The sequence below is a fragment of the Pelophylax lessonae genome (genome assembly GCF_965119305.1).
Source record: "Pelophylax lessonae genome assembly, chromosome: 1".
In the NCBI taxonomy this organism is placed as follows: Eukaryota; Metazoa; Chordata; class Amphibia; order Anura; family Ranidae; genus Pelophylax; species Pelophylax lessonae.
Window position 1 is genome coordinate 8,343,923 of NC_138768.1, and position 12,162 is coordinate 8,356,084.

Sequence of the window (12,162 nt, forward strand, 5' to 3'; positions counted from 1 at the left end):
CCCTATAAACGCCTGCAGCAAAAAGCAGGCTGACAGGCGAGAAGCCATATCCCTGTTCTATAAGTGACCTAAGAGAAACAATCTTTTCTCTATAGCGGTCACCCTGACATGGAAGGGTTTGGTCACCCTGCCATATCAGTCAGTGTCAGTTAACCCTACACTACACTACAGTCCCCTTACACTTAACAGTTTCCCTACAGAAACTAGATTTTTGAAGCTAACTAAAGTGGAAAATAGTACCCTAACTACACTAGATATCCCTTTCCTCACACTAATAATTGCTAAATGACACTTTGAGAGCAGAAGTAACAGAACTGCTTCCATTCTCTTCCACAGCCCTGGATTAAAATGGTGGAGATTTGGCGGGGGCTATCTTATATACTGGGGGGGCATTTTCACTAATGATTGGCCTCTGGACCCCCTAGTCACTCCAATCATATTCCTAGCATCCTCCTGCTCCCTCAATTGGCTTTTACTGATGGTTCTGGTCCAATCACAGGCTTTTAAAGCCCAGTTCCTGTCCCATTGCATTTTGATCGGTTCTGGTTGCCGAATTCCAAACTTTTTCAGCAAAAAGTTCTAAATTCGGCCCAATTTCGAACAGTCATTGTTCGGGTCGAACCGATGGTCGACCCGAATTGTTCGATCATCCCTATTTATTAATACATTTCAAAAAAATGCACAGAAAGATGTACAAAATATCATTGAATACATATACATAAAAACACAATACAATGGGAAACTGTGTTCAATTCAAAGGCATGCGAACCAGTGTGTATGAGCGTGGTCACTAGCTCTTCATGTGATGAAAGGGGTCCAACATGTTTCGGAATCTAACAAATGATTCCTTCTTCAGGGAATTAAGAATTGAACATATGTATCACAATGTATCTAGGAATGGAGAATTTACAAGTAGTTTAGTATATATGGTTCTATGCATAAAATGCTAAACAGGATATCCATCACTATATGGGCACAATAAAGAGGTTATCATATATGGATATGTATACATGTGTATAGATTTTTATAAATACAGGACACTCACTACAGATCAAGATGTGTTGATTACAACACGCCAGATAGCCACTGAAAAAGTCGTCCAAGGGGCTTTTTTGTGGGCCTGGTTTCAAACCGATTTATCAAAGAGTATTTTTTGGAAAAACCGAACCCCCATAGGAGTACAGCTGGCTGAGGGAAGAAAAGGAAAATATGGGAGACACCAGGGCCCTTATGCACCAACATTCACCTCCAGATAATGGCACCCTGATAACGCTCACAAGGAGCACAGCAAATGCAAGGGATCAGTACCTAAAATAGAGTATTAAAAGAAAGAAAGTAATAAAAGTAGAGATCAAAAAGATCCCAGCATATAACGAGGAGGGATAACTGACAACTCCCCCAGTAGGAGTATTCGGTTTGTATGGTGACAGCAAGGTGGAGAAAGCCTCTCAGTCGTAAGTAGTGCTGTGGAATGGAGGCAAATAGTGTCTCCATGTATACTGTATGTGCACAGAGGAACTCACCATAATTGGTGGATTGATTGCATCTGTGTGTTCCTGCCCTACCTAGTGTCTCCAAATATATCATTGTGGTCATATCCTGTAGTCTGCTCAGCCATTCGGATAAAAAAATATACATACATATATATATATATATATATATATATATATATATATATATATATATATAAAAAATAAAAAAATAAAAAAATTAAATAAAATACTTTTTTTTTTTTTTTTGATTCTTGGGTAAAAATGTAGATGGAAAAAAAGAGGAGAGATCCCTTGAGCTCCATTGCATATTGAGCAAGTTCTGGTCAGTGGTCCATCCTCAAGAACCAGTAACCCAGTGGATGCTCAGCTGGAAAGGTCTCAAGTCTGCTCTTGCACCATATGATGGAGATGCTGCCAATTGTTGCTTAAACAGCCCTGGGTGCTGCTGAGGACAAAAGAACTGTTTAAAGGCATCGGTCAGCCGGCCGCCTTCTCCACCCCTCCTCCTTTGGCTGAACGATGCCTTAGAAACATATTCCAGAGAATGCTGACCTCCCAGTGTCTGGAAAGGGGATACACAATTTTTTTTCTCAAGGCCTCCTCAAGATGTTTCATACTCTGCTCCCTCTGCGAAGGCAGGATGAGCTCTGCAACTTTACCCTTGTAACGTTGAAATGTTGTAACGTTGATCAAGAAGAGTTGCCAACCAGTAATGATCCCTCTTCTTGATAGCACAAATCCTCGGGTCCTTTCACAGGCTTTGCAGAATCAGGGAGTCCATGCAACGTAAGTTGGAGGAGGCATGAGCTTCTGAGTCCTCTGGGTCACTAAGGATCACATTGTCAGCACGAGCAACCTCTCCCCAACCACGTACAACTCCTGGGGTTTCTGGGGAATAAAAAAAACATCCCTTGAAGACTGCTGTATGTTATCCTCTTCCTCTACACCCATGCTGCCGAAATTCTCATCCTCCTCTTCCTCCTGTGTGTTTTGTGGCCCTGCAGAAATGATATCTGCATAAAGGGGGCCTTGTGAGGAAAGGAAGTCCTCCTCTTCCTCCTGCTGTTCTGCCTGAAGTCCATGATTCCTCCTCAAATGGTGACAGGACGCTGCATGCATCCTTAATCAAAAGCCACTGGCGTGGTGAAAAAAAGCCAAGCTCCTCGTACCCTGTCCTTGTGCCAAACTCACACAGGTACTCAATGATGGCCCTCTGCTGTGTGTGCAGCCACTGCAGCATTGCCAATGTTGAGTTCCGCCTGGTGGGCATGTCACAAATAAGGCAGTTGGTGGGCAGGTTGAATTCCCGTTGAATGTCAGATAAGCGAGCACTAGCATTGAACATATGGCAGAAATGGCTACAGACTTTTCTGGCCTGCCTCAGGAGATCTTGGAAGCCCGGGTATCTGGTCAAGAAATGCTGCACAACCAGATTCAGGACATGTGCCAAGCATGGAACATGTGTCAAGTGTCCCTGTTGGAGGGAGGAGAGAAGGTGGGTGCCAGTGTCACATTCAACCTTTCCTGGCTCAAGCTGTCTTGGCGTAAACCATCTCTGAGACTGCCCCTGCAGAGCTTACAGAATCTCTGCACCGGTGTGATTCCTATCCCCTGGACAGATCAACTGAAGCACAGCATGGCATCTTTTAGCCTGACTGCTTGCATAGCCCCTTGAACTCTTAGGGAGCACTGCAGCTTCAGAGGACAATTGAGCAGAAGAGGACATGGAGGAGGAGGAGATGGTGGAGTAGCCAGATGTGGCAGAACCAGCACCAGCTTTTTGGAAGCGTGGTGGCAAAACAAGCTGCAACACCGAACCCTGTCCTGCATCCTTCCCAGCTGCCAGCAGAGTTACCCAGTGCACCGTGAAAGAAATGGAACTTCCCTGTCCGTGCCTGCTGGACCAAGAGTCAGTAGTAATGTGCACCTTCCTGCTGACCGTTTTGTCCAATAAGGCCAAAACACTACCTTCCACATGACGGTAGAGAGACGGAATGGCCTTACGTGAAAAGAAATGCCTTTTTGGTACCTGCCACTGTGGTGCAGCACATTCCACAAATTTGCAAAAGGGAGTTGAGTCTACCAGCCAAAAAGGCAGCAACTGTAATGCTAGCAATTTGACCAAGCTAGCATTAAGACACTGAGCATGTGGAGCCCCTGGAGCACATCCTGCCTTGTTAGAGTTGTGCGTCCTCCTCATCCTCCCCCTCCCCCTCCTCCTCCTCCTCCTCTATCCTGTCAGGCACCCAAGTACAGTCAGTGACCTCATCATCCCCTCCCTCCTCGTCTTTGGAGCAAAGCTTCAGCTGTGGCAACATGACTGCTGGTTTCTTGTCCGTCATTGTCACCCCCTCTCTCTAGGCTCACGTTATTCCCTTCATCAACCTTCGAACAAACCTCACAGCTTTCAAATTGCTGCGCATCCTCCAGCAGCATGTCACTGACACTACGATCGAATAGTTCAGGTGACTCCTCCGTGCATGATGGTGGAGCGACAGAAGGAGTAGCTGTGGAGAAGGAGCCTGTGGAATGGGCCGCTTTGGCAACAGCGGTAGAAGGCAAACTACTGTGAGCATGGGTGTCAGAGAATGAGGAGGATGAGGACGGCTTATTGATCCACTCCACCAACTCTTTCACATGTTGTGGCTGAATAGCATGGGCAGCACCAGAAATAAAAGTTGGTGTGCCCCGCCTGCAGAGGATGCACTATGTCGACTGTGACCACCACTTTTCACAATGGACAAAGAGGCTGCTTGCCCTCTTTTCTGACATGTGAGCGTCAGCCTTTCGGAAATTATGTTGATACAGATCAATGTAGGGTACATGCAACTGACCAATAGATACTCAATGACCTGATATGATGTAATCAATAGCCCTATAGATGAGCTGTGCTGCTTATAGGATGTACGCAAGTGACCGATTAACAATACTCTCACTGATATGTAATCAATAGCCCTATAGATGAGCGGTGCTGCTTATAGGATGTACGCAAGTGACCGATTACCAATACTCTCACTGATATGTAACCAATAGTCCTCCTATGGATGAGCTGTGCTGCTTATAGGATGTACGCAAGTGTCTGATTAACAATACTCTCACTGATATGTAATCTATAGCCCTATAGATGAGCTGTGTTGCTTATAGGATGTATGCAAGTGACCAATTAACAATACTCTCACTGATATGTAATCAATAGCCCTACATAAAGTCTCTCAGATCATGGTTGGTATATTTTGCCACCATCCCTTGTTAATATATAAGAATAGGAAGTTTTCTCCTCTAGTTGGGATTTTATGGGCAAAAAAGAAAAAAGAAAAAACAGAAGAAAAAATATATTAACCATGTATATAAAAATTCCCAAATTTTATTCAAAAATACATATATAGTTCATGACATAATAAAATACATGTAGTGGGGCACTGGATAGAGCTACCACACATGAATATACAATGTTACACAGAAGGATATACATAGGTATAAAACCCCTTGGTAGAGTAGGGATCCAATCCAACGCGTTTCAAACATAATAAGAACTAATAGTTCTGTTCTTCCTCAGGGAAAATCCCAACTCTAAAAATAAAACAAAAAAACATAATGATACAACAACAATTGCATACAGATTGCATACATACACATACGTGGGTAGTGACAGCAAATATGGATGTGACTGGTATACTAAGACTGATCAAAGAGGGGTAAAGAAGGGAGAGAAGAAACCTCCATGAAGTCCTTCCTCCAACCAGAAGCGTGTAAAAAGAACTGGAAGTGATCCCATATTTATGCGTTCAAGTCCTCATGAAGGTGGATAGGTCCCATGCTCTTCTGTAGGGCCGCAGGACACAAATAAAGTGTTCCCCAAATGAACGGCAAAGAGCACTGTAATCAAAGATATATATGTATATATATATATATATATATATATAATCAAAGACAAAAAATTGCAATGTATATTGTCCTCATTGTTATATGTCTATGGATAATTGATTTGGCAAAAAGCCCCCTCAAATTATGGAATGGTGCAAAAAGGGCACCAATACTAACATAGATGACAAAATCACTCCCCTAAAAAGGGGGGGGGGGGTTTGTTTTACACCAGCTAACAATATCTTAAAAGACACCTATGGGGTGTTTGTACTTACACAGGATCCTAGTAGGAAAAGATCCCAGAGTCCATAAATCCCAAGACACTTCAGATTTTCTAATGGAAATGGATAGTCCAAAAACAAAAGGGGCTGCAATTTGCCAACCCCAAAAGACGTGTGCTGCACTTTCCAAGGAGTGGAACACCCTCTCCTCGAGGGGATTCTCCTCAGCGTCCTCAAAAGGGCGCCAACGTGGTAAATCACGTCGGATACACCTCACTTCCGCCGGATGTGATGTCATATGCAAGACGCAAAACCGGATGTAGTGATCAGAAACGTCAGGATCAGGCGGCGCCGCAAACCGAGGCTACCGCCGATCACATGACATTAACCTAAAGAGGACCAATGGCCGCCGGCGCGGGGGCTAAACCCATATATAGGAAGGTAGGAAAAAACCACCACCTGGATCCGGGTAACGTAATCACCCCACCGCACTTGAGGTGCGGGAAGGTGGAACGTCATGCAACCGCGCCGGACAGGAGACATATGAGGCCGACCCCACCCTAAAGAGGAAAATGAAAGCACAAAATATGTTATTAATATTTTGGAAATGGAGGAGGGAAATAACCTTTCTTTCCATGATGGGGGGCTTGATGGGTGACGGCTGGGAGGCTTTGATGTCCAACATTCATCTGGACTACAAGCATAAGGAACAGGTGGTTACTGACTTATCCTTTCTCTTCTCCAATCTTACTAAGAGTCTGGAGAAGAAAACCTCCTTATATATGCATATCAGCTTCTTTGATAGATATATTAAGGAGGAGTTGAATCCGATAGGACTTCGTATTCAAATCTTTCCTATTTTGGATCATATCTCTCCGGATCTAAAAAAGAAGTGGGAATCTGAATTGAATACCTGTTCTCAAAATTTAATGAAATTACTACAAGATGAGTATCGCACTCAGCTTAAAAAATTGGAGATAGAAATAAAGGATCTGTATGCCCAAATAGGCCCCCTAAAAACTCATGAGGAGTATATTAATCATGAATCTAATCTTAAAAACATATTGAAAGATATGGTAAATCTATTCTCCAGAAGAAAGATAAGAAGTATTGGAGAGACAAAAATGCCTTTGGAGAAGGACGGGCCTATAGGTGGCATAATGACACCAAGTTCCCCGAAAGGAAACCTGGTAACCACAATAGACCATCAACTCCCATCTCAGGTGACTATACCTCAGACTCTCAATCCAGTCATTCCTCCTCATCAGCTGTATCAGCAACAGACCACCGCCCAAGTAAAAGAAAGGGGAATCCTTTCAAGAGCCATGATAAGGAAGGGGGTTATCAGGCCAACAAGTGCCATACAGGGGGTGGACATACTTTGGGAGACCCAAACAATAGCAACAGGGGAGCTGTAGGGGACCCCAGTGAGGTGTTATGTCTGGGCTTATCGCTCTGCCCTTCACGCTCAGTTGATAGATTCGAGCTGGTAAAGGATGTGCATTTATTTGCACGGCACTTGCTGTTCAAGAGCATGTATTCAAAGCCTGAGGTTCCGAGTCCTGATGTCACGTACCTGGTCCGAAGCCGGAGTGTAGAGAGGGCTCCCCTTGCGGCTAGGTGCAGAACACCCCTTGAGGTGAGACAGGGAGTGCTGTGCCCGAAGTAGCACGGGTTTCCGGCTGGGATGGCCAGATGGTGGCTGAGGCCAATATGTGATAGGTCCAAGGCGGATCTGGAACACTTGACAAGCCAGGCAGAAGTGCTGCAGGAACAAGGTAAGTTGGATAGCCCACAGGAGACTGGTAAAGCGGAGTCAATAGCCAAGCCGGGTCAGACACTGGAGAAAACAGGGAAAGTCCAGGGACAAGCCAAAGGGTCAGAAGCCAGAGGTATCAAGAAGAGTCAATGGTCAAGCAATCCAGGTCGGCAACAGGAAATCCAAGAAAAAGGCAAAAACAAGGCACAAGGGACACAGGGAGCTGAAGATCATCCAGCAACTAGTGCCTGTCATTGCTGAGCTTAAATAGGCCGTTTGGCGCCAAGCGCCGTCACATCCTGCGTGCGTGTGTGGGCATTGGCGCACGCACGTTCTTAGTTGATCTTGCCCGGAGTTGGCCGCGCATGTGTATTCGCGCCAATGCGCAAATTCGCTGATTAGCCAAACTGTTGGAGTTTACCTGACAGTGCCCCCCCCCCTGAGGGGCAGCCTCCGGATGCCCAAAAGGGCCTGTTTTCCAGGAAATCTTTTAAAAAAGTCCCGTAACAGCCTGGGAGCATGTATGTTTTGTGCAGGTTCCCAAGAACTTTCCTCCGGAGGGTAGCCTTTCCATTTCACCAGATACTGGGTTTGCCTTCCTCTTCTACGGCAATCCAGAATGGATTCAACTTCATACTCCGTTTCGCCATGAACTAGAACTGGAGGTGGAGGCAAATCGTCTCTATTAGGAAAGGGACCAGGATTGGCCGGTTTGAGCAGGGACACATGGAACACTGGATGGATCCTGTACGTATTAGGGAGGCACAGTTCAAAGGCCACAGGGTTAATTATTCTTTTGTTAGGGAAGGGACCAATGAACCTTGGCCCCAACTTCCTAGATGGGCAGGACAACTTGAGGTTAAGGGTGGACAGCCACACCTTATCTCCCACTTTCAAGGCAGGACTGTCTTTCTTCCTTTTGTCATAAAACTGTTTGTAATCCTCTTGTGCTTTTTGCATAGTCCTTTGTAGGAGCAGGAAATTTTCTTGGAGGAATGTTATCCTATCTTGCACAGCAGGTACCGTAGTTTCAGGCATCGGGCTGGACAGAAAAGATGGGTGGAACCCATAGTTCGCAAAGAACGGAGACTGATGTGTGGAAGCGTGAATGGAGTTGTTGTATGCGAACTCGGCACACGGGAGCAAGGCTACCCAATTGTCCTGTGAGAATGTAGAGAAACAGCGGAGATATTGTTCAAGGGTCTGATTTGTCCTTTCTGTTTGGCCGTTACTTTGCGGGTGATACGCTGAGTTTAGACAGACCTCGATATTAAAGATTTTGCAAAGAGCCCTCCAGAATCTGGAGGTAAATTGTACTCCTCGGTCGGACACGATGCTGCTGGGCAAACCATGTAACCTCACAATTTCCTTGATAAAGGTATGCGCCGTGTCCACGGCCGAAGGAGTGCCAACCATGGGCACAAAGTGAGTCATTTTAGATAGGCGATCTACTACCACCATGATTGTAGAAAATCCCTCTGGAGAAGGTAGGTCCGCTATAAAGTCCATGGATAGCATTTCCCAAGGTTGCTTAGGAACAGGAAGTGATCTCAATAGACCCCAGGCTTGGACATGGCTGCCCTTACTCCGAAGGCAGGTCGTGCAGGAACTCACATAATCCTTACAGTCTTGTCTGATATTCGGCCACCAATAGGACCGTTGGATGAGTTCCAGGGTCTTACGAACCCCAAAGTGACCGGCTAATTGGTGGTCATGGCATGCTTTAAGGACCGTGAGTCTGGCTTCCTGAGGTACAAAAATGTTATTATTATGCACGAAAAAATTACCCTGTTTCTGGAGTGTAGAAGTCTCAGGGGCAGTGCATTGGGCAGAGGCCCGTTCAAGGGTGGTCCTGAGATCCGGCTGGATTAACAGAAAATTTTGGGCAGACAAAATTGTGCTAGGGGTGACATCCATAGGAGTTTCAGGGAACATCCGTGAGAGGGCGTCTGCTTTCCCGTTCTTGGATCCTGGCCGGTACGTAAGATGAAAATTAAATCTTGAAAAGAATAGGGCCCATCTGGCTTGTCACGGTCTCAAGCGTCTGGCAGATCTGAGATACTCGAGATTTTTATGATCTGTAAATATCATAATTGGATGGGCTGCGCCTTCCAACAAGTACCGCCACTCTTCAAGTTCCGCCTTGATGGCCAGCAGTTCTTGGTCCCCTACGTCATAGTTCCTCTCAGGCTGAGTGAGCTTTCGAGAAAAAAAAGCTACTGGGTGGAGCAAAGCTTTAGGTCCCTGGCATTGCGAGAGGATTGCTCCCGTGGCTACCTCTGAGGCATCAACTTCAAGGACATAAGGCAAGGCCGGGTCCGGATGCTGTAGCACGGGGGCACTGGTGAACACAGCCTTGAGTTTGTCAAATGCTTCTTGAGCCTCTGAAGACCAGTGGAAGTGGGTGTGTTGCCGAGTTATCTGAGTAATGGGGGCAATGATGCGGGAAAAGTCTTTAATGAATCTGCGATAAAAATTTGCGAAACCCACAAACCTCTGGATACCTTTTTTGTCCGTGGGGGCAGGCCACTCCAAGATGGCAGACACTTTCTGAGGGTCCATTGCTATTCCATCCGTGGAAATGATCAGACCTAGAAACTGTATTGATGACTTCTCAAATTCACATTTTTCCGCCTTTGCATAAAGCCTGTGTTTTCTGAGAGTGGCCAATACTTTTTGCACGTGTATTCTGTGTGACTCCACGTTGGCAGAAAAAAACAAAATGTCATCTAAGTAAACGATAAGGAAATTGTCCAGGAATTCTCTGAAAATGTAGTTTACTAGATGCTGGAAGGTGGCAGGGGCATTGCAGAGCCCAAAGGGCATAACCAGGTATTCGAAGTGCCCGAAACGGGTTTGAAAAGCAGTCTTCCACTCGTCGCCTTCACGGATCCGTACCAAGTTATAAGCACCTCGTAGATCTAATTTGGTGAAGACTTGAGCGGAGCGGAATCTCTGGAAAATCTCAGGAACGAGAGGAAGCGGGTACCGGTTCTTTATAGTAATTTTATTTAAGTCTCTGTAATCCACACAAGGCCTTAGGGTATGGCCCTTCTTTTCTACGAAAAAGATGCCGGCTCCGGCCGGAGAGGAGGAAGGACAAATGAACCCTTTCTTGAGGTTTTCGTCAATGTATTGCCGTAGGGCTTCAAGCTCAGTCTTTGAGAGCGGGAAGATACGGCCGAAAGGAATTTCGGCACCAGGTAACAACTCTATCGGGCAATCGTAGGGACGATGAGGTGGTAATGAGTCCGCTTTCTTCTTATCAAATACATCAAGAAAGTTGTGGTACACAGAGGGAACATCTTGGCCAATATTGGAAACAGGCTGAATGGAAAGACAACCAGAAGGAGGCGGGATCTCAGGAGCCACACAATGTTGACGGCAGTATGCTGACATAAAAGATACTTCCCCTGTTGACCAGTCTATCAGTGGGTTGTGTGCCTGGAGCCAGGGGATTCCCAGAATTACAGGGAACATGGGCGAAGGAAGAACGTCAAAGTGAAGAAGTTCTTGATGGCCAGGGCCGGTTGTGGCAAGTATAGGTAAGGTTTCCTGGATGATGGGCCCGGATCTGGGAGTCGTGCCATCTGCAAGGTGGATTTCTAGCTTACGGTTCTTGGTCTGGAGAGGTATGTGGTGGTCTCTTGCCAATAAGATATCCAGGAAACAGCTGCAGGCTCCGGAGTCAATGATGGCTGGCAGCTTGATCTCCCTCCTGCCACCTGCAAAGAAACAAGGAGGACCAGGTGAGTGGGGGAAGACCCAGGGGTCTGAAGATGCATATGATGGGAAATAAGAGGCTTACTTGGTCTGACTGGGCAGTCACGAAGGAAATGTCCATTGTTCCCACAGTACAGACATAAGTTCAGTTGCCTGCGACAAAGTCTTTCCGCAGGGGTTAAGCCTGAACGGACCACCCCGATCTGCATAGGCTCCTCGGGTGACATTGGGCTGGCAGCAGTCGGTAAAGGTGTAGGAGGTGGTGGCACCCTGGGTAGCATCCAAGCAGGCTGAAAGGACTGAGCACGTTCGGACCGACGTTCCTGAAAACGTCTGTCTAACTGGATGGCCAGTTGAATGAGCTCCTCTAAAGTGGTGGGGATCTCAACCCGTGCTAACTCATCCTTGAGAGTTTCCGACAGGCCTAGCCGACATTGATGTTTGAGGGCGGCCTCGTTCCAGCCTGTGTCTGCAGACCACCTACGAAAGTCTATGGTGTAATCTTCCACGGGGGCATCGGCCTTGCTGTAATTTATGAAGTGTCGCTTCGGCAGTGGCTGTGCGTTGTGGGTCATCGTACAGCTGGGCCATTGCCTTAAAGAAGACCTCAACAGAGTCCAGAGCAGGATCCTTCTGTTCCAGCAAATGGTTGGCCCAGGACTGGGGTTCATCAGACAGCAGGGAGATGATAAACCCTACTTTAACTGCCTGCAAGGAAAAAGTTCTGGGTTGCAGAGCCAAATATAATGAGCAGGCTTTCTTAAATGATTTAAACTTCCTGCGATCACCAGAGAAGCGTTCAGGCAGGGGTACTCTGGGTTTAGGAGGAGGAGCTATCGTGGTAGGAATAGGAGCTGGTTGTCCCGAAGCTGAAGGAGCAGGGTTAGAGGCTGCAGCAGATGGATCTGCAGGGGCCACCGGAGGCGGTGCAGACAGGTCTTGCAGGCGACCTTCCAGTTGGAAATAACCCTCCTGAAGATTCTTCACAGCCTGGGTTAAAGCTGCAACTTGCTGGCATAAGGCTTCCAGCGGGGAGGCACCTCTCTCAGCTTCTGTCATGGCTGGATGATACTGTCACGTACCTGGTCCGAAGCCGGAGTGT